Source organism: Spermophilus citellus (assembly GCF_964194105.1).
Source record: "Spermophilus citellus genome assembly, chromosome: 7".
Taxonomy (NCBI): Eukaryota; Metazoa; Chordata; class Mammalia; order Rodentia; family Sciuridae; genus Spermophilus; species Spermophilus citellus.
This window is the reverse complement of record NC_138188.1, coordinates 125194199-125218777: the sequence shown is the minus strand read 5'-3', so window position 1 is coordinate 125218777 and position 24579 is coordinate 125194199. Positions and strand designations below refer to the sequence as shown.

Sequence of the window (24579 nt, the reverse complement as noted above, 5' to 3'; positions counted from 1 at the left end):
TAATGATACTACCCAAGAATAAGAGACATTAACATATTCAGTTTATCCATTCAAAATATTTTCTATGCAATTTTGCATATTTTTACAAAAATAAGTTGTATTGATGTAAAATCATTTTAATCTATCAATTCAGTACTTTCTTTATATATAAATTCAACATTATCTTGAAATATAAAATCAGAATTTTTCAGATGATTAAGTATACTTTTATAATTTCATTTAATTATTATCACATTCTGTTTTACTCATGTACACAATTTATTTAAACAAGGCTCTATTTATTTTACAGAATTATAATGTTTCAATATTATTAACAATATTCTGATGTACATATTGATGTATGGTTCATCTCTGTTTATGATTACCTCTTTAGGATAAATATCTAGAATTAAAATTGCTGGATCACAATGTGTACAAATATGTGAGAATTGTTGGTATTTGAATTGCCCCAATTGTCTTTGATACATCAATTTGCAGTTCTAGTGGCAATACATTAGTTCCCACTTATCTACAGTGGATACCTTCCAAGACATCCAGTGCATACCGGAAACTGCAGATAGTACTTAACCCTATTTATGTTGTATTTTTTTTAAGCCATTAAGTTGAGAAATTTCAACTTTTTACATAAAGAAATAATTTTTATATCTTTTATCTGGAAAATCTGCACTGTAAGCACACTTATTCTTACCCATTATTAATTAAAATAAAGGTTTCTGAGTAACTAAAAGGCAAATAAGAAATACAGCATGGATACACTTGACAAAAGGATAATTAACATTTGGGTTGGATGGAGTAGAATTTCATTATGCTGCTCAGAATGGCATCCAGTTTAAAATGTATGAATTGTTTCTTTCTGGAACTTTGATCTTGTGATCCTCCTGTCTCAGTCTCCAGAATCCCTGGGATTACAGGCATGGGCCACTGTGCCCATGTAATATTTTTGGATCATGTTTGACTGCAGGAACCTGAAACTACCAAAAGTGAATTGTGGGTAATGGGACCTTCTACATGTAAGCACCTGTTTCTCACACTCTCACAATCCAAAAGAATGGATAGTTCTTAAAGACAGAAAACTTCTGCTATGTTTTGGTTGGATTTCAAAAGTTGATTCTTCATTAAAAAACAAACAAAACCCACTTCTTTTTGTAAATCATCTATCTTGACAGCTCAGTTAACAACCACAAGACTGTCACATGGCATCCATATGATACTTTGTCAAAGAGCCTAATTTGCCAAATTAAGTTTCATTTTCAGCAATAGTGACAGAACCACAGAAATACAGCAGCCCAGTGCTCTTGGTATATTTCTACATGACTTAAGAGTTGGCACACTCTCAATGGCTTTATAAATTTTTTGCTCTTCTTATTTTCAAATGTACAGGTGGTGTATTCACTTTTTTAATATATTAAGTATTTTTAAAAATGTATGCTGCATTTTGTGGAAGATAAGTTTTTTTTTTTTACTTTGCAGCTAGTTTAATTAAATTTATAACAATGGTTAAAATTATACTTCTCTGAACACTTTATGGAATTGAAAAACATGGGTAATTAAATTCTTCTTCTCTGATCTCCACAAAAATTATTCATCCAGTTCTCTATAATAAGGCATCATTTTTATAACTAGACTATCATCCCAGAAGACAACATAGTGTATTGAACAATAACATATTTATTGTCCTGAAAAATGTGCTTAATCTCATCAGAACTACTCTGTTTCGTTAAGATATCCTTCAGAACCTTCTGCTGCTATACAGGCTTCTAAAATAATTCCTGAAATTACCAAGCTTGCTTACATTGTCCTTGTTGTCACATTACTTAAAAAGTACTTCCAATTTTGATAAATATACTTGATAAAGGCTTATATTTGAAATAAGTTCAATAAAGTTCTAATTTTTATGCCATATCCAATTATTAAATGAGAGGATCCTTATTCCCAGTACAAATCTTGACTTCTGTTATATATAAAGGAGCAATTTCTCTAGTGGTAGATGGTTAGATGAGCCCGAATCTAGATCATCTGCTCTCTAGAGAAGAGAACTGTGTTGCCTTTCAGAGTTTCATTTATATAGGTGGTTACTTTGTTAGGGCCAAAGAGTCCCAATGACCAGTTCTTTTGCTCTTAGTAAAAGAAGGGTACTGTTGTTCAAATTTTCTCATTATAACATTTCTCTAAGATAAATACAACAGGCTCTTTGCACTGATATTTCAGTATCAGACGACACTTAAAAGCCACACCATTCAATGGATTTATTCACATCAAAAGATTTAGGATTCTACAGTATTCATTTTTTTTTTAATTTTCTTGAAACTCCCTCAAAATATCCATGGTGGTCCTGGCTTCTTTTTGAGAATCTGAAATTTACATCTGCATTTCTAGAGTAATTTAATAATCATTGGTTTAATGTCTTATGTTAAGTCTTGTGTAGTATAAGTTGTTCATTTACTCTAAATATGTAATATGAATATAAATTTATAAGGCTGCTATTCTTTTGTAAGAAAATGCACCAAAACAGCTAATTAAATCACCATCCTAAGTTGTCATATTGGGAACATGACAGGAACATTGTTATTGCAAAAGTGTTTGGAGAATTCCTCTTCTTGGATTTTTTTTAAAGCTACATTGTGACAGCAATAATCAAAATTTTTTATGCACATGATATTTTGGGAAATAGACTTGACTGAGATGAAATTTCCCATCTCAATAAGTTTTATTGTGTAATAAATAACAAAACTAGTATTTTATTACATAGATAGTAGTTTTATCTGCTTTCAAACTAAAACAGTATTATTCAGCTGAGATACCCACCTTATATATTTAGTATGCTATGATTTTGGTTATTTCAGAAAAAGCAGATTCATAATTTAAAGCACTGCAATGAGGCATTTTTGTTGGATAAACATACTCTGTTAATCTTCTTCATAAAGCAGCCCCATTTTTTAAGTAATAACACGTTTCACCTAGGGTCTTGTGTTTCTACAATTCAGAAATTAGCATTCAGTGCTTCAATGCATTAACCCTTTCCCAATTTCTCATCTGAAAGTTATTATCTTTAGGTAGAGAATGATTGCACAAGGAATCATGAGGTATTGGATTTGATGTCACTGCCATAGGGTCTCAGCATCTCCCATCCCTTTTTTTCCCTGGTATTAGAAATTGAATCTAGGGGTACATTACCACTGAGCTACATCCCCATCCTTCTTTTTTTTTTTTTTTGAGACAGAGATTCACTAAGTTGCTTAGGGACTCACTAAATTGCAGAGGCTGGCCTTGAACTTGGATCCTCCTACCTCAGCCTCCCTAGTCACTGGAATTCCAGGGGCGAACCACTGCACCCAGCTGCATTGCCCTTTTCCCCATATTTAAAACATCTGAAGGGAGTGACAGGCATGATACTAGAGTAACAGAAATTATGTCAGATAATTCTATATTTTAAAAATTCTTAAATTGTAGAAAGTATTTGAAGAGATCAGAACATGCACAAACTCAATACTTAAAACAAATTTTTCAGCTATTTCCCCATGCTGCTTTCTATGCTAACTTAAGCACATTGCACTTGCCTCTCAGATATTGAACAGTATGCCTGCTAGGAAAGGATGAGCTTAAATAGCAATATATATTTGTGTAATTTTCTCTTTTCCATAAAGATATTATCTAGAGGATTTGATTTTTTTCAATGTTTGTTTCTAGTTATTTTTCTACATTTCTCACTAATGCAAAAATTCCAAATGTGGACACTTTATATTGTATATCATCATCATCATCATCATCATCATCATCATCATCATCTCATCATCATCATCACTTGGTACCAGGGATTGAACTCAGGAACACTTCATCACTGGCCACCTCACTTTTGCTGAGTCTGGCTTTGAACTCACAATCCTCCTGCCTCAGCCTGTTAGGCCACTGAGATTACAGGTGTGCACCACCATGCCTGGCAAAATTAAACTATGCATCCTGCAACCTCTGTAAAATTCCACTGTGCACTCATTGGATGTTGAGCATAAAAATGTCTATAAAGTTTTAGTCTTATTATGAAAATAATTATGATTTCACAGATCCCCTGATATGCTCATGGGGACCCATAGATGCTTGGATGACACTTTGAAAACCACTATTATACATTCTTTAATCAGGAAAAATGCCTTAAAATTAATAAACATTTCAGTAGTTATTCAATTATATAAATCTGGATTATGACATAGTTTTTTATGATATGTTTTAAATAAATAGCCTTGAAAACTTACCTTTAGCTGCTCCTTAAGACTAAAAATCATCTTGAGAAAATACTTGGATTTTATCTGTGATGGAAATGATTGGAACATTAGGCCTATTTACTTAATTCAAAAAGTATTACTTTTTGTTTAGAATAAAAAATAATTTCCTGTGTTTGGCTTCTCAGAATGTGAATCTCACAATATAATTATTACAAGTTTCCTATTTTTGTTTGTCCTGGGCTACCAATTTGTTTCATTCCTAAAAACATGTTAACAGACAAGAAATAAATTTTCAGTCATTCCTTTTATAAAATATTATTTCATGAAGATTGTTAAACACTTTTGTGTAGATGTATACATATATCTATGCATATGAACATTTTATATTCTTGTTGAAACATATGCAATTTAAAATCCCAACATGATAGTGCTTAATTTTCTTTTTTATAGTGGATAAAGTTATAGAAAGTGTAGACTCATCTAATTTATATGCTGTGTAGTCACTCCATCCAATTCTTCTCAGGTCCTCAATTTCACTGTAGGAGAATAATTGTTACATGAACTGTTTAGGGAAGTCTCAGAAAAATAATTGATTTGCTCTTGGTTATATTTTACATTATTACATATATATATATATATATATATATATATATATATATATATATATACCTTTATTTTGTTTGTTTATTTTATGTGGTGCTGAGGATCGAACCCAGAGCCTCACACATGCAAGGCAAGAGCTCTACCCCTGAGCCACAACCTCAGTCCCTATTTTTCTTTTTATTTCTGTTTTGATGTAGTATAATTAGTAAATTAGTATTGGAGATTGAACCCAGGCGCTTTACCACTGTGTTACATCCCTAGTCCATTTTGTTTGTATTGTTTATTTGAGACAGGGTCTCACTAAGTTGCCTAGGGCCTTGCTAAGTTCCTGAGGAAAGCCTGCAACTTACGATTCTGATACCACAGCTACCTGAATCACTGAAATTATAAGTGTGCACCACCATGCACAGCCTTTCCAATGGATTTTTATATTGATTCAGAGCACCTGTCTTTGGTCAGGAAAAAAAGTCTCTTAATTTGTATGATAATGTATCTGTTTTTTAGACATGTTACTCTGTCCGACCATACCTTCCAGGTAACCTCCATTCTACTTTCATCTTTTGCATCATCATCTTTTGCATCATCATTCCACCTATAGATTACATGTCTTTATTTTTCTGTAATTGGCTTATTTCCCTCAAAGTAGTATCTCCAGTTCCATCAATGTTGTTGCTTATTCATTTTTATGGCTGAATAGTATTCTATTGTGTTCATGGAGAACATTTTCTTAATCCATTCATCCATCAATGGACCCTTAGGTTGTTTCCATTTCTTGACTATTGTGAACAGTGCTGCAATGAACAAGGGGTGCAGATGTCCCTCCAGTATACAGATTTCATTTCCTTCAAATGTGTACACAGTAATGGAAATGCTTCATCATATGGTACTTCTAATTTTAATTTTTTGAAGAATCTCCATACTGTTTTCTGTAAAGCCTATACTATTTTGCATTCCCACAAACAGTATGCAATGGTTCTCTTTTCTCCACATCTTTGCTTGCACTTGTAATCTTTAGTCATCTGATTAATAATCATTTTTCCTGGGGTAAGGTGGTATCTTATTGTGGTTTTGATTTTGATTTCCCTGGTAAATAATGATGTTAAGCACATTTTCTTATACTTGTTGGCCAGGTATATATTTCTTTTGAGAAATGTCTGTTTATGTTCAGTGTTCATTTTTTAATTGGGTGTTTATTATTTTTGGATATTTAGTTGTTTGGAATTCCTTGTTTATTCTGAATATTCACCCCTTATCAAATGTATACCTCACAAATATGTTGTGCACTCTGCTGATTATTTTTCTGTGCAAAACCTTTTTTTTTCTTTTTTTATTGTTGGTCGTTCAAAACATTACATAGTTCTTGATATATCATATTTCACAGTTTGATTCAAGTGGGTTATGAACTCCCATTTTTACCCCGTATACAGATTGCTGAATCACATCATTTACACTTCCATTGATTTACACATTGCCATTCCAGTGTCTGTTGTATTCTGCTGCCTTTCCTATCCTCTACTATCCACCCTCCCCTCCCCTCCCCTCGCCTCTACTCTCTCTACCCCCTCTACTGTAAATCTTTTCTTCCACTTGTATTATTCTTCCCTCACCCCTCACTTCCTCTTGTATGTGATTTTGTATAACCCTGAGGATCACCTTCCATTTCCATGCAATTTCCCTTCTCTCTCCCTTTCCCTCGCACCTCTCATCCCTCTTTAATGTTAATCTTCTTCTCATGCTCTTCGTCCCTACTCTGTCCTGAGTGACTCCCCTTATATTAAAGAAGACATTTGGCATTTGTTTTTTAGGGATTGGCTAGCTTCACTTAGCATAATCTGCTCTAATGCCATCCGTTTCCCTCTAAATTCTATGATTTTGTCATTTTTTAATGCAGAGTAATACTCCATTGTGTATAAATGCCACATTTTTTTATCTATTCATCTATTGAAGGGCATCTAGGTTGGTTCCACAATCTTGCTATCGTGAATTGTGTTGCTATGAACATCGATGTAGCAGTGTCCCTGTAGCATGCTCTTATTAGGTCTTTAGGGAATAGACCGAGAAGGGGAATAGCTGGGTCAAATTCCATTCCCAGCTTTCCAAGAAATCTCCATACTGCTTTCCAAATTGGCTGCACCAATTTGCAGTCCCACCAACAATGAACAAGTGTACTCTTTTCCCCACATCCTCGCCAGCACTTGTTGTTGTTTGACTTCGTAATGGCTGCCAATCTTACTGGAGTGAGATGGTATCTTAGGGTGGTTTTGATTTGCATTTCTGTGACTGCTAGCGATGGTGAGCATTTTTTCATGTACTTAGTGATTGATTGTATGTCCTCTTCTGAGAAGTGTCTGTTCAGGTCCTTGGCCCATTTGTTGATTGGGTTATTTGTTATCTTATTATCTAATTTTTTGAGTTCTTTGTATATTCTGGATATTAGGGCTCTATCTGAAGTGTGAGGAGTAAAGATTTGTTCCCAGGATGTAGGCTCCCTATTTACCTCTCTTATTGTTTCTCTTGCTGAGAAAAAACTTTTTAGTTTGAGTAAGTCCCATTTGTTGATTCTAGTTATTAACTCTTGTGCTATGGGTGTCCTATTGAGGAATTTGGAGCCCACCCCCACAGTATGTAGATCATAGCCAACTTTTTCTTCTATCAGACGTCGTGTCTCTGATTTGATATCAAGCTCCTTGATCCATTTTGAGTTAACTTTTGTGCATGGCGAGAGAAAGGGATTCAGTTTCATTTTGATGCAACTGGATTTCCAGTTTTCCCAGCACCATTTGTTGAAGATGCTATCCTTCCTCCATTGCGTGCTTTTAGCCCCTTTATCAAATATAAGATAGTTGTAGTTTTGTGGATTGGTTTCTGTATCCTCTATTCTATACCATTGGAACACCCGCCTGTTTTGGTACCAGTAACATGCTGTTTTTGTTACTATTGCTCTGTAGTATAGTTTGAAGTCTGGTATCGCTATACCGCCTGATTCACACTTCCTGCTTAGCATTGTTTTTGCTATTCTGGGTCTTTTATTTTTCCATATGAATTTCATGATTGCTTTATCTATTTCTACAAGAAATGCCGTTGGGATTTTGATTGGCATTGCATTGAACTTATAGAGAACTTTTGGTAATATCGCCATTTTGATGATGTTAGTTCTGTCTATCCATGAACAGGGTATATTTTTCCATCTTCTAAGATGTTCTTCTATATCTCTCTTTAGGGTTCTGTAGTTTTCATTGTATAAGTCTTTCACCTCTTTTGTTAGGTGGATTCCCAAGTATTTTTTTTTTTTTGAGGATATTGTGAATGGAGTAGTTGTCCTCATTTCCATTTCAGAGGATATACAGGAATGCCTTTGATTTATGCGTGTTGATTTTATAACCTGCCACTTTGCTGAATTCATTTATTAGCTCTAATAGTTTCTTTGTAGACCCTTTTGGGTCTGCTAGGTATAGAATCATGTCATCTGCAAATAGTGAAAATTTAAGTTCTTCTTTTCCTATTTTTATGCCTTTAAATTCTTTCGTCTGTCTAATTGCTCTGGCCAGTGTTTCGATGTCTATGTTGAACAGAAGTGGTGAGAGAGGGCATTCCTGTCTTGTTCCAGACTTTAGAGGGAATGCCTTCAATTTTTCTCCATTCAGAATGATGCTAGCCTGTGGCTTAGCATAGATTGCTTTTACAATGTTGAGGTATGATCCTGTTATCCCTAATTTTTCTAGAATTTTGAACATATAGGGATGCTGTACTTTGTCAAATGCTTTTTCTGCATCTATCGAGATGATCATATGGTTCTTATTTTTAAGTCTATTGATGTGGTGAATAACATTTATTGATTTCCGTATATTGAACCAGCCTTGCATCCCAGGGATGAATCCTACTTGATCATGATGTACAATTTTTTTGATGTTTTTGAATCCGATTCGCCAGAATTTTATTGAGGATTTTTGCATCTAGGTTCATTAGAGATATTGGTCTGTAGTTTTCTTAATTTGAAGTGTCTTTGTCTGGTTTAGGCATCAGGGTGATGTTGGCCTCATAGAATGAATTTGGAAGTTCTCCCTCTTTTTCTATTTCCTGAAATAGCTTGAAAAGTATTGGTATTAGTTCCTCTTTAAAGGTTTTGTAAAACTCTGCTGTATACCCATCCGGTCCTGGGCTTTTCTTAGTTGGTAGTCTTTTGATGATTTCTTCTATTTCCTCAATTGTTATTGGTCTGTTTAGGTTGTCTATATCCTCCTGACTCAATCTGGGCAGATCATATGACTTAAGAAATTTATCGATGCCTTCACTATCTTCTATTTTATTGGAGTATATGGATTCAAAATAATTTCTGATTATCTTCTGTATTTCTGAAGTGTCTGTTGTGATATTGCCTTTTTCATCCCATATGCTCGAAATTTGAGTTCTCTCTCTTCTTCTCTTCGTTAGCATGGCTAAGGGTCTGTCGATTTTATTTATTTTTTCAAAGAACCAACTTTTAGTTTTGTCCATTTTTTCAATTGTTTCTTTTGTTTCAATTTCATTAATTTCAGCTCTGATTTTAATTATTTCTTGCCTTCTACTTTTTTGCTGTTGTTTTGATCTTCTTTTTCTAGGATTTTGAGATGAAGTATGAGATCATTTATTTGTTGGTTTTTCTTTTTCTAAGGAATGAACTCCAAGCAATGAATTTTCCTCTTAGAACTGCTTTCAATGTGTCCCATAGATTCCAATATGTTATGTCTGTGTTTTAATTTAACTCTAAGAATTTTTTAATTTCCTCCTTGATGTCTTCTAAAACCCATTGATCATTCAGTAACCTATTGTTCATTCTCCAAGTGATGCATGATTTTTCCTTCCTTCTTATATCGATGATTTTCAGTTTAATTCCATTATGATCAGATAAGATGCAGGGTATTATCTCTACTCCTTTATATTGTCTAAGAATTGCCCTGTGACATAATATATGATCTATTTTTGAGAAGGATCCATGTGCTGCTGAGAAAAAAGTGTAACTGCTTGATGTTGGGTGGTATATTCTATATATGCCAATAAGTCTAGGTTGTTAATTGTGTTATTGAGTTCTATAGTTTCCTTATTCAACTTTTGTTTGGAAGATCTGTCCAGTGGTGAGAGAGGTGTGTTGAAGTCTCCGATGATTATTGTATGGTGGTCTATTAGACTCTTGAACTTGAGAAGAGTTTGCTTGATGAACATAGCTGCACCATTGTTTGGGGCATATATATTTATGATTGTTATGTCTTGTTGGTATATGGTTCCCTTGAGCAGTATGTAGTGTCCCTCTTTATCCCTTTTGATTAACTTTGGCTTGAAATCTATTTTATTTGATATGAGTATGGACACTCCTGCTTGTTTCCGCAGTCCATATGAGTGATATGATTTTTCCCAACCTTTCGCCTTCAGTCTATGTATATCTTTTCCTATCAAATGTGTCTCCTGTAGGCAGCATATTGTTGGGTCTTGTTTTGTAATCCATTCAACTAGCCTGTGTCTCTTAACTGGTGAGTTTAAGCCATTAACATTTAGGGTTATTATTGAGGTATGGTTTGTTCTTCCAGCCATATTTGTTTATTAATGTTACTAAACCTGATTTGTTTTCTTCTTTGATTATTTTCCCCCCTTTACTGTCCTACATCCCACTGATGGTTTTCAATGTTATTTTCAGTTTCCTCTTCCTGTAATGTTTTGCCAAGGATTTTTTGAAGAGACGGTTTTCTAGCTGCAAATTCTTTTAACTTTTGTTTATCGTGGAAGGTTTTAATTTCATTTTCCATCCTGAAGCTTAATTTCGCCGGATACACGATTCTTGGTTGGAACCCATTTTCTTTCAGTGTTTGAAATCTGTTATTCCAGGATCTTCTAGCTTTCAGAGTCTGTGTTGAAAGATCAGCTGTTATCCTGATTGGTTTACCCCTAAATGTAATCTGCTTCCTTTCTCTTGTAGCTTTTAAAATTCTCTCCTTATTCTGTATGTTGGGCATCTTCATTATAATGTGTCTAGGTGTGGATCTCTTATGATTTTGCACATTCGGCGTCCTGTAGGCTTCTAGGATTTGGGATTCTGTCTCATTCTTCAAGTCTGGGAAGTTTTCTCGTATTATTTAATTGAATAGATTGTTTATTCCTTTGGTTTGGACCTCTATGCCTTCTTGTATCCCAATGACTCTTAAGTTTGGTCTCTTTATGTTATCCCATATCTCTTGGATGTTCTGCTCATGGTTTCTTAACAGTCTTGCTGAGCTGTCTATGTTCTTTTCAAGTTGAAATACTTTGTCTTCATTGTCTGATGTTCTATCTTCTAAGTGTTCTACTCTGCTGGTAGTATTCTCAGTTGAGTTTTTATGTTGGTTTATTGCTTCCTGCATTTCTAGGATTTCTATTTATTTGTTTTTTATTACCTCTATCTCCCTGTATAATTGATCCTTTGCTTCTTGGATTTGTTTATGTAATTCCTTGTCAAAGTGAACTTTCATTGTTTGATTTTGCTGTCTCATATCTTCCTTGAGACTCCAGATCATCTGAAGCATGTATATCCTGAATTCTTTATCTGACATTCCATCTGTTGCAGCTATTACCTCTTCTAAAGTTGACTTTACCTGCATTGCTTGTGGTCCTTTCTTGCCTTGTCTTTTCATACTGCTGGCATTTCTTTCTGCTTGGTAAAACTGTTGTGTTTTTGAAATTTTCCCACTATTTATTTATATTGCTCTTGTATAGTTGAAAAATCTCCCTTGCAGGGCAGGTAGTGGCTGTGCTCCTCCTCCAATTGGGGTGATCTGTCTACCACGTTGGCGGGCCACTAGGCCTGCTCTGCCGGTCGGTCGCAGGTCTGCCCACCCTGCGGGCGCGGGTGGCAGCTCTGCTCTGCCCCCACTCCAATTGTGGTGACGTGACTACCACGCCCTTGGGTCGTTGGTCCTGATCCGGATGCGGGCGGCGGCTCTGCTCGGCCCCTACTCCAATTGGTATGACGTGTCTACCACGCTGGCAGGCCTCTGGGCCTATTCCGCCAGTGGGTTATAGGTCTGCCTACCTTGTGGGCTCGGGCGGCAGCTCTGCTCGGCCCCCACTCCAAATGGGGTTACCTGACTGCCACTCCAGCGGGTCGCTGGGCCTTTTCCGGACATGGGCGGCGGCTCTGCTCTGCCCCCTCTCCAACCAGTGTGACGTGTCTGCCTCGCCGGCCGGCCGCTGAACCCATTCCACTGGTGGGCTGCTGGTCTGCCTACCTTGCAGGCTCGGGCGGCAGCTCTGCTCGGCTCCCACTCCAAATGGGGTGACTTGACTGTCATGCCGGTGAGTCGCTGGACCTTTTCCGGGCACAGGCAGCGGCCCCGCTCAGCCCCCACTGCAATCGGCGCGACGTGTCCACCACTCTGGCAGGCCACCGGGCCTGTCCCGCTGGTGGGTCGCAGGTCTGCCTACCTTGCAGGCTCGGGCGGCGGCTCTGCTCGGCCCCTACTCCAAATGGGGTGACTTGACTACCACGCCATCGGGTCGCTGGTCCTGTTCCAGGCATGGGCAGCTGCCCTCTTCGGCCCCAGCTGCAGTTGGGGTGACGTAATACCTCGCCGGCGGGTCGCTTGGCCTATTCTGGGCGGAGGCGGCAGCTCCACTCTGCCCCTCTGGCCCCCACCGCACCCAGCAGGACCTGGACCGAGAAGCAGTTTCTGCGGGTTCCCCAGCCCTGGGCCAAAGCAGCTCCGGGAGCTCAGTGCACTCTCTGCTAGGAGCAGGCTCCAAGAAGCAGTCTCCGCGGGTTCCCCTATCCTGGGCCAAAGCAGCTCCGGGAGCCAGAACCCAGCCGCCCCAAGCTCGGTGCACGCTCTGCTAGGAGCAGGCTCCAAGAAGCAGTCTCCGCAGGTTCCCCAGTCCTGGGCCAAAGCAGCTCCGGGAGCCAGAACCCGGCCGCTCTGAGCTCGGTGCACGCTCTATTAGGAGCAGGCTCCGAGAATCAGTCTCCACGTGTTCCCCAGCCCTGGGCCAAAGCAGCTCCGGGAGCCAGAACCCAGCCGCCCCAAGCTCGGTGCACGCTCTGCTAGGAGCAGGCTCCAAGAAGCAGTCTCCGCAGGTTCCCCAGTCCTGGGCCAAAGCAGCTCCGGGAGCCAGAACCCGGCCGCTCTGAGCTCGGTGCACGCTCTACTAGGAGCAGGCTCCGAGAATCAGTCTCCACGTGTTCCCCAGCCCTGGGCCAAAGCAACTCCGGGAGCCAGAACCCAGCCGCCCCAAGCTTGGTGCACGCTCCGCTAGGAGCAGGCTCCAAGAAGCAGTCTCCGCGGGTTCCCCAGCCCTGGGTGAAAGCAGCTCCGGGAGCCAGAACCTGGCCACGCAGAGCTCGGTACATGGTCCGCAAGCTCCAAGAAGCAGTCTCCGCAGGTTCTCTAGCCCTGAGCCTGAGCAATCTGTCTGCGAGACGCAGGCAAGTAACAGCCTGAAATCACCTGTTCCGTAGCTGAATGAGCTGAGATCAGTAGAAAACAGGGATGATTACGTCAGCTCTTCAAGATGGCGGCCGCTGGCCTCCTCCGTGGTCCGACCGGTGTGGAGAACCAAACTGGACCTCTTCTCTCCTCCATCTCAAACCCAGAACTCAGCACTGAGCACAGCCATTGCACTGCTGGCAGGAGCCTACAGAATCCGCAGCGCTGCACCTCCTCGCTGCCACCTCGCCGCTTCCCAGCGCGCGCCGCAGACTCCAGCCACGGGGCGATCAGCCGAACAAGCAGTGCGACCCTCCATGCGGAGAAATCGCCCGCGACCGAGCCCCCTCAGCTGATCCTCGCGCGATGAAAATCCCTCCACTAGATTTTGGAGCACCTCAATTTCGCTGGAAATTCCCAACAAGACATTCTGCCACACAGTGACATGGCACACGGGGGTGATGCACTCCCTTCGCCGCCATCTGTGTGCAAAAGCTTTTTAGTTTGATGTAATTTTGTCTGTATTTTGTTTTTATTGTGTCTTATTTTATTCTTCCTGCAGTGCTTGGAATTGAACCCAGGTTTTGGACTTGCAAGTCAAGCAATCTACAACTAGTTAAACTACTAGTTTTAACTAACAGAATGAAAAATCACTTATCTGCCAATTATAACTTTAAAACATATAATTTTTGAATTTCAGGAAAGAACTTGTTTTTTCCGTTGCTTGCAATCAAGGCCAGGACCTTGTAAATGCCAGGCAGATGTTATATCACTGAACTCCATCCCCAGATATTTTTTGCTTTTGTTTCTTGCACTTACCATGACTTGCCCCCCAAAATCCTTGACCATCTAGTGAAGCATTTCCCTTATGGGTTTATTCTAGGTGTTTCATTATTTCAGGTTTTACACTTAAGTCTTTAATCCATTTTCAGTTGACTTTTGTAAGGGGTCTAGTTTTATTTTTCTGCTAGTGGATATCGACTTTTCCCAGCACAATTTATTGAAAAGAAAATCCTTTCCAATGCATGCTCTTAGTACCTTTGTTGAAAACCTGTTGGTTGTAGATAATGTAGGTTTGCCTTTTAACTCTCTATTCTGTTCCATTGATCTATGTGTCTGTTTTTATGAAAATAACATGCTGCTTTGATGACTACAGTTTTGAAGTATATTTTGAAGTCAAGTAGTATAATGATTCCTGCTCTATTCTTTCTGTTCAAGATGGAGTTGGTTATTTCTGTAACTTTTTAAAATAATGAATTTGGCGTTTGCTATATATACAACACAAAATTTGGCACTTAAAACTTTTCTGAATCCTGAAAAAATCTGAATCCATATTGGCACATGTATTTAAACTTAACCCTCAATATTTGTTTTGTTTTTTTATGTAAGATAGAGATTACACATCAGATTCCTTAACATTTATTTTGTGATTCTGAAAATGACATCAATATTGTTTATTTGTGTTTTATTTCTTGTGTTTCATTTCTTCATTTCCCATATAGCAACGTACAATGTTAAGATCTTCCTGACTCTAAATAAATTCTTAATCATTTCATATATTATTGAAAAATCACAAATGTTCAAGGGATGGGCTTTTGCTACCTAAAGGATCATCTATCTCAGATCTCTTGTGGCAATCAACATCTGCTGAAACTATTCTCTCAGTGGTGTTTAGAGTTGAACTACTGGGGATGAAAATAGATGCTTCCCCTGGGAGTTCTCTTGGATTGCCCTGCACCATGTTGTCTACTACAGTGAGTGAAATTTAGTCCCTGATAATAGATAGATGGTACATCCTTTAGCAAAATGATTTATCTCTGCATTTCCACTTTTTAACCTGAGAGGCCAATATTTGCCTCCAGGTTAAATACTCAATTATTTAGGGTTTACTAGATAAACTCTCCAGAGTCCTTTGTCACTTTCAGTATGGCCTGACAGTTCACAGACAGGCATTGTGAAACATGAATCAGCAAAACATTTCCTAAATCAGTGAAGAAAGATTGGTATACATAATTAGAAAAAAAGTTGGGGCAGATATGAGATATTATGTCTCAACATGCAGACATTTCATCAATTATAATCCTTTGCCTTGAAGCACCCCTAACCTGTAGTAAATGAGCTGACTTCAGCTAAGCTTCTGGAACATTCTGGCTTTTGGCCAGATGTCTCATTTAAACTGTCTAAATTCATTAAGTTTAGAAAACTGAATTGCAAGGTCTTTCAAGAACAGGTTCACTGGGTGATTCATACTCTAACTTCTGTTTCTTAACAAAGGAAACATAGTTTTGAAATCCAACCTAATCCTGGATTGGAATTTAGCAACTATATAATTCTTCTACCCAAAGAACCATTACAATTTTTGCTTACAGCCTTTATTCATCTCCTTTAATCCTTCTGTAAGAATTTATAGGATTTAAACCAGATACAATATAAAAGTAGATATGCTGTTAGTCCAAAGTTAGTCCATCTTTAGGAGGCCCAGATAGTTAACCCTGAAAATGTCAGCTTTCTTGATATTCATGTAGGTTTAATGTAAAAATATGAGGGGGAAAGAGCTAAGATTTAAATGACATTCAAGTTGTTTAGCTGTTAAAAATGGATTAATATGGGCTGGGGATGTGGCTCAAGCAGTAGCGTGCTCGCCTGTCATGCGTGCGGCCCGGGTTCGATCCTCAGCACCACATACAAAGATGTTGTGTCCGCCGAAAACTAAAAAATAAATATTAAAAAATTCTCTCTCTCTCTCTCTCTCTCTCAAGAAATGGATTAATATTAGCATACAGTCTAATTTTATATTCCTGACTGGCCTTAGTTTATGAATAAAAAAAAATAGTTGCATAGGAAGCTTAAGCAACCTGGCTAAAATTAAGTTGGAGTGGCAAGGGTGGTCCCAGAAACCAAGACTTCCGATTCCTAGTAATCTTAAGAATTCAAATGAAATAAATAACTAAGTCTCCCCATTTGTCTCTATCCCAAATTACTTAGTTACACACACATGAAAGTTGGGAGGAACCAGCTCTAGGTTTGGCCTTGCAAATATAGGCAGCAAACATTAATATTTTTCTTAGTGTTTTTAGATATAGATGACAGTATAGTATATTTTGACATATAAATTTTGATTATGTTATGTTTGAATTGGAGGTCCCTCTGAAATTGAGGTTTTAGATACACTCCATATGCTGTGATTCTGGGATGACTCCAAGCCATTGGAAACTTTTCTCAAATACATAAATATCTGGGGAGCTTACATGTGGACATAGAGAGCATTCAAGTAAATGTGTAATTTTAAAATCTGCTTAAATATAGCAAACATACACCTTAATAAATTATTTTATAGTAATTAGTTGTACATTTAAAATATACTAAGTCTTTGGTAGTGTTTTATCTACAAAAGTTTAAATTACCAACTAATTCCAAAGTTTAGATTCATCAAAAAATTTACAAGAAAGCCAAATGATTTTACTGCACTAGAAAAGACATATGCCAAATAATGACATCATATTATCTTATTAAATCCAAATTTTTGCATGCCTCATTGAAAGAGCTGTTTGCAGTAACTGAAAAGCATTTAGTTTTCTTTCTTTCTTTCTTTCTTTCTTTCTTTCTTTCTTTCTTTCTTTCTTTCTTTCTTTCTTTCTTTCTTTCTTCTTTCTTTTTTTTTTGTGGATGTTTCATATATATACCAGAAAAGGAATTTCAGAACATAGAGACAAAAACAGAAACAACTAAGTGATATGAACTTGACTTTTTTGAGGTAGGTGGTGGGGGAGGAAGAGGAATTTGGAAGTTCAGAATCAGAAGCAGAATAGTACATATGTTCCATCATGAGTTATTTGCAGAAAATTTGGTAGTCAGACTTCTGAATATTGAACTTATTGTAGTCTGTTAGTCTCAGACCTAAAAAAAAAAATGCTCAGTCTGAGTGCAGAGAGCTTTATTGTACAGTGTGCCTAATTTAAAATTTAAGGTATACAGCTTTTTCATCCATATTTCACAACCAAATAGGACCCTCAAGTGCTCATCCAATATCTCTCTATGCCAATACTATTGATGTATTTGCAGCTACAGATAGTGTTTGTGCTTGCTGTAAACACTCATTATCTCAATAAAGTGATAGGTCATTGATGGCTCTGTCTGACTATGAAATAGTTGCTTAAATTATAACATTAATTTAATCTTCTCTAACAATATAAGATCCCCATTTCAAAAAGGAGGGGGCAATAAAAATCTGGGGAGAAAAGGAGGAGAGAATAAATGGAAGGAAAGTAAAAAGAGAAAAGAAAAAAATAATAATAAAGAGAAAAAACAGAAGGAATATTTATGTTATCAAAATTAAGGTGTTAGAAGATTAACCATGGCAAATTGAATTCTTGCTTGGCTTTTACTGAAGTTAGAGTACAGAAAGGGATAAAAATATCCCTAGAAATATGATGATGACAAATTATGATTTCACTTAGTTTATATAAAAACACAGATAAATCCTGAACCTCATTTGGACTATTTCCTTTTGCTGATCAAGATTCATCCCATCCCATCTAAAATAGTACCTCTCAAATAAGGATGCTTTTGTTCCCCAGGAGATTTGATATTGTCTTTAGGCAGTTTTAGTTGCAACAACTGGAGATTAGAAATAAAATATAGATAAGAAAATCCAGGGTTGCAGTAAAACATTTGGCAATGTTCATGAGGCCCCCAGTTTAGGAATAATCTGGTGTGAAAAGTTAACACTGATTCTCTAGAGAAGCTTTGTTCTCAAGGTACCCAATAAGTACAAAACATGGGAGTGGGAAGGCAGTCATGACCCCAATATAAACCAGGGTTGGTGTGTCAGTATATGAATGTAAAAAGAAGATGTGAAATATATTTGTACAGTGGAATACTATTCTGCTATAAAAAGAATGAAGTTCTGTCATTAATGACAGCGTGGAAGAACCTGGAGAACATTATGTGAGGTGAAATAAATCAAGCATACAAACACAAATACCACTCACATGTGGAATCTAAAAGAGCTGATTTCATAAACATTGAGAGTAGAGTGATGGTTACCAGAAGTTGATGTGTGAGGAGATGGTGAGGGATTGGGAAAGCCTGATAAGTGGGTACTAAGTTACAGTTACATAGGAGCAAAATGTTCTGGCATCCTATTTTACATTAGAGTGATTATATATAATAATAATGAACAGCACATTTTTGTGGTGCCTTTCTTTATCCCTTTTGAATAACTTTAGCTTGAAGTCTACATTATTTGATATGAGGATGGAAACCCCTGTTTGCTTCCCCAGTCCATGTAAGTGGTATGGTTTTCCCAATCTTTCACCTTCAGTCTGTAGATGTCTTTTCCTATGAGATGAGTCTTGTGGAGGCAGCATATTGTTGGATCTTTTTTTTTCTTTTTTTTAAATCCAATTTTCTAGTCTATGTCTTCTGATTGGTGAGTTTAGGCCATTGACATTCAGGGTTATTATAGAGACATGATTTGTCTTCGCAGCCATTTTTTGTCTGTTTTTGGTATTTAACTTGACTTGGTTTCTCCTCTGATTAGTTTTCCCTTTAATGTAATACCTTGCTCTACTGATTTTCATCATTGTTTTTCATTTCCACTTTGTGGAATATTTTGCAGAGGATAGTCTGTAGTGCAGGCTTTCTAGTTTTAAATTATTTTAACTTTTGTTTATCATGTAAGGTTTTTATTTCATCATCAAATCTAAAGCTTAATTTTTCTGGATATAAGATTCTTGGTGGGTATCCATTTGTTTTTCAGAGCTTGGTATATGTTGTCCATGCTTTCCTGGCTTTGATGGTCTGGGTTGAAAATCTGCTGAGATAGGAATTGGTCTCCCCCATATGTGATCTGATTCCTCTCTCTTGCAGCTTTTAAGATTCTATCCTTGTTTGTATGTTAGACATTTTTGTTATAATGTGCCTAGGTGTAAATCTGTTGTAATTTTGTATATTTGGTGTCCTGTAAGCCTCTTGTATTTGGTTTTCCAATTTGTTCTTCATGCTTGGGAAATTTTCTGATATTATCTCATTAAAAAGTTTGTACATTCCTTTGGTTTCAAACTCTATGCCTTCCTCTATTCCAATAACTCTTATATTTGGTCTTTTGATGCTTTCCCATAATTCTTGGATTTTCTATTCATGATTTCTTACTATCTTCACTGTGTGGTCAACTTTATTTTCCAGATTGTATACTTTGTCTTCATTATCTGACATTCTTTCTTCCAAGTGATCTAGTCTGTTGGTTATGCTTTCTATTGAGTTTTTTATTTGGCTTATTGTTTTCTTCATTGCAAGGATTTCTGACTGGATTTTTTTTCAGAGTCTCTACCTCTTTCTTAAAGTAATCTTTTGATACCTGTATTTGCTCTCTTATTTTTTTTCCGTTGGAGTGATTAAATTTTGCCTATATTTGCTCATTTAGGTCATTCTTTAATTCACAGCTCATTTTAATTATGAACCTTCTGAACTCCTTCTCTAACATTTAGTCAACTTCGTTGTCAATGGGTTCTGTTATTATAATGTCCTGGTTTGTTTAGGGCACCTTCCTCCCTTGTTTTTATATGTTGTCCATGTGTCTTCCTTTCTTGCAGTGTGGATCTGAGATATTACAGTTTCTACCCTATATTCTTGTAGTACCCATGCAGATTGTCTGTAACTCACCTTGATGTTGGGCTTCCAGACCCTGCTGGCATCCCTCAATGTATGCTACTATAACTAAAGGTGGTGGAGGTAATAGCCAAGATAACTCAAGATAATAGTGGAGGTGCCCCAAGATGGATGCAATATCTTACAGAGATGGGGCTGAAAGTGTGGGCCTTACACTGTCTTCAGGATGCCTTCTTGGAGATGCAACTGCTTATAGGCCCTGTCTATTGTTAAAAAGGTAGGGGCTACTGTGTGGGGAAGGATATGGTAATGTCTGCAGTGTCCCAAGATGGAAGTGGGTTAGGCTTGGGCTCCCAGGTTGTGGGGAGTAGCAAACTTAGACCTACCCTGGGCCTGGGTCCCATGTATGTTGGTGTGGCAGATCTGGGCCAGGCCTGAGCTCCCATGGTGGTCTGCTGGTCGGAAGAGTCGGTCCTGTGCTGGAGCCTGAGCTCCAGCCAATGTCTGCAGGTGAGGGGATGGACCCGGGCCTACTGTGAGTCTGGATCCCATGAAGGTCAGTGTTTGGCACATTTTTAAAAAGCTAGAATAAAGGATTTAAAAGTTTTGACCATAAGCAATAATGAATATTGGAGGAGATAAAATGTTTAATCTGATTTAAACATTCCACAATGCATACATGTATTGAAGAATTGTATCATCCCAATAATATGTACTATTGTAATGATTTTATGTGAGTTAAAAATATATGATTTTTTTTTACCTCATAGAATACAGTAGAATGTTGGCTCCCAGATTCTGCGTGGGGGGGATAGGGAGATATTGCTAAAATTATGCATAATTACAGTTAGGAATAAATTTCCACAGATACATTTATACACAAAGTGACTAAACTAAATGACTATATACTGTATGTTCAAATAATTTCAAAAATATTTCACCACAAAAATGAGAACTACATGAGGAAATACATTTTTCAATTAACTGGATTTAACCATTCTACAATGTATGTATACGGCAAACAATCATGTTTGAAATGAAACAATGTTATCTATCAGTTTAAAAATAATTTAAATGCTAGAAAATAAAATATAAAAGATTTAAGCTTAAAAACCCATTTTTATATATCCCAATAACATTATTCTGCTGGGATTCTACAGATAAGACATCTAATTTAAAATATCATCTACATAGCATTAAATTAAGTAACAAACATCATGCTTAATACTGATGACTAAAAACGTAGCTGCTAATCTTTGAACTTAACCATTACTTTGTTATTCTACTTTATTTTTTTTTATTTTTTTTTTAAAGAGAGAGTGAGAGAGGAGAGAGAGAGAGAGAGAGAGGGAATTTTCAATATTTATTTTTTAGTTCTCGGCGGACACAACATCTTTGTTGGTATGTGGTGCTGAGGATCGAACCTGGGTCGCACGCATGCCAGGTGAGCGTGCTACCGCTTGAGCCACATCCCCAGCCCTGTTATTCTACTTTAAATTTTAATTAGAATAATTCTACAAGGGTATACAGTAGTATCCACGTGCACAGACTGAAATACTTTAAAAGTTATTTTGGTGATTTTAGGGTTTTAAAGTTATAACTATAATATTAATATTGAAGCCATTGATGTAGAATATATATCGTTTATGAAGGGAAATGAAAATCTTAAAAGCATATACAGAGTGTAAATGCTGAGTTTGTATATATGTGGCAAAGATTCAAAGTTTTAGAGATACTAAAAATATGATGCTCAGTAAATCTTATATTTACTACTATTTTGAGCCATTAAATTTTTTTAATGCAAGAACATTTAAAAAATAAATTGTGTTGTGCTTTTGCTTACTATTTATATTGGCATCTTCATATTTAATGTTTACATCTATTCTGAGATACTAGATTCAATTTGTTACCTGAACATGTACTGCACAATTTAAAATGTTGAGAATTATCAGAAATCCTTAGTAGAATCTACTGTCTATAAAATAATAAGTCAGTTTCCAACTTGATGGAATTATATACTTCTTTACAATAAATAAGGTGTAAACAGGACAGGTAGAAAGTCACATTCTATTTTATCCTATGGGAATGCAAAAATGAAGGTGAAAGTCAAGATCTTTAAGCAGTGGAAGGTATCATACAAAATAGAGTGATGGATTTTGCCTGGGAAATTCCCAAATCTTGCATCTGAGTTCATCCTTTACCAGGATGTTTAAGTAGGAAAGTTTCTAGTAATACAAAGGCAGGCAGGGGAAATGTTTTCAAGAAGCCACCATGTACTCAGGAGAAAGGGGATTCAATCCAGATGAATGAGCATTTATTGAATGGCTACTCTGCACATTTGCCAGGATAACTCATTTAAATAGAAACCTCTCTTTCTTTGAAGTGAGTACAAGCTCATGTGAGTTATGCTCATTATTTGAGCCATATAATATATTCAACTTTTCATAGACTTGGGATTTCAAATGAGAGTCTGGGAACTCTAATTTTACTTGTAACAATGGATATTATTACAAGATCTACTTCTACTAAAACATTTTACTAATGTTGAACATTATGAGTTTAAAACTACACTGTTGTTTAATTGAAGACTTCATGATAACATGAACACTCACCTTCCATTAAACTCCATATTGATTTTACTGGTTTGAAATTTCTTCTATAGTTTGTTTTTTGAAGTTTAAATTAAATATGTACACTGTTGGTTTATTTTGCTTTCATTTAAAGCTGTGGTGACCTGATGTTTATCATTGTGGAAAGTAAAGAAGTTTTTAAAAATTCTTTTTATTATGATTTTGTTTTTTAGCAACAAAACCAGCATTACTAACTTTGAATATTGGTTTGTAGTTGACAGTGACCTTTCCCTTAGATCCTCATTTAATAAACTTGTTAGACCACTAATAAATGTGTGTCAAACTATTGAAGGGACTGCAAAAGAGGAAAGAAGAGAGCATTTGTTGAGTACTCTATTAAGGAAAAGATATTTTATTCATTGTTTTACATATATTATAAATCCATTAAAAATGACAAAAATTCTTAAATAATAATTAACAACCCTTAGTCATTTTTATCCTTCTAATTTACCCAGGGATAGATAGCATCATTTACAGGATGCCTGGCTACAGAAATGGTGAGGGTCTTAAATCTATGATTATCTTTGCATTCTCAGAGATAAGAAATTGTTATATTAAAAAGTGAGAAGCTGTTATACTAACAAGTGTGGGGGTGTATGTGTGTGTATGGGTGCGCACGCGCACACACACACACACACATGCATGCACACTGCAGACTACAACTGTTACAAAATGTGTGAGGAAAAGAAAAGAATTCAAAAGTGTAATGTTTTCATTAAAATAATTTACCACACATTTTCCCAAACGTATTTCCCATTTTGTGTTTTAAACAATCTTTAAATAAGATTTACACAGGTGAAAGCAAATAGCAACTGATTGGAAATCTTTCTTGAAATAGTTTGCTTGTATCTATAACCACATGCTACATTAGAGAATGCACTATACTAAATCCCAGGCAAGTTCAGAGATTCAGGAGAGCAAAGATCCCCAGGAAGAGTTGGACATGGTGCCTCAGCAAAAACTTCTCCAATAGCCTTATATCTGTCTTCAGAACAACTTGGATTCTTTCCAAGCTTAAATATGGGTGTTGCTATCTACTTCCTAAAAAAGGTCACTTTTCAGTATTTTGTTATTTTAAGAAATTTTATTGAAGTATGCTCAATTCTTTCTGAAAAATAATGATTTAAGACTAAGACAACTTTGGTGTGTTCCATTTTAATCCTGGTTGAAAAAAATTTCAAAAAAAACAGGTTCTTGGTCATGACTGACATTAGCTTACTGTTATTTTTTATTTGTATATTCTAATTCATATATTTTAATTGCAACAATGAACATTGGTGACAAATATCTGTCTTTTATTTCTAAATAGATAAGAATTTTCAGCATGGAAAGAGATTTTCTGTTATTCTTTTTCTTTTTTTAACCTGCCATTCATATACTTTCAGTAGTTTTCTTCTAGTAAAAGGGAAGGAAGGGTCACTAAGAACATGTCAGAGTATCTGTAACTGATTTTAAAATAGTGCGTTCCTTTTGTACCATGAATATAGCTTTGTTTGACTTCTGTTAATTCTCTGAGTTCTTTAAGGAAGAGAAAGTATTTCCAATGGTTCCATTGGAATTCTGGTTAGATTTTGTTAAGTGCCACATCCGTAAGTCTGCTTTTGTCAAAATCAAGAGGAAATACTTGAAATTTTGAGACCTCCAAACCTAAATTTCATGTAAGCATCCGCAACAATTGCCACTACCTCATAGCTGCTCGGTGTAAGGTCCATGGACCACAAGAACCAGCATCACCTGGAGCTTGTTAGAAATGCAGACAGTGGTTACACTAGAACTCCTAAACCAGAATTTCTATTTTAAGAAAAGTGTGTCCTTAAAGCAGTGTCAAGTTTGAAAAGAAATGTGCTCTTTTTTGTATTTATTCACAGCAAGTAATTATCATGCCTCTTTGCCTGACATTTTTCAAACAAAAGGGTCAGCATGTTATTTGTAATTGTCTCATTTGAAGTAACTAGCATAGTATTTCCTACATGGCTGACGATAGTAGATCCTTATTAAGTTTATATTGTAAATTGAGAGCAAATTCTTGGAATTTAGACCTTTATAGCTCCTACAATATATATAGGCAATATTATTTTCCTCCAGAAATAAGTCCTG

At 36.6% G+C, this 24579-nt stretch overlaps 1 protein-coding gene across 1 annotated transcript in view; it reads left to right on the top strand.

Annotated features, from left to right (window-relative positions):
* Positions 1–24579, top strand: part of EPHA3 (EPH receptor A3) — a 352568-nt gene that overhangs the window by 302772 nt on the left and 25217 nt on the right. The window lies entirely within an intron of this gene.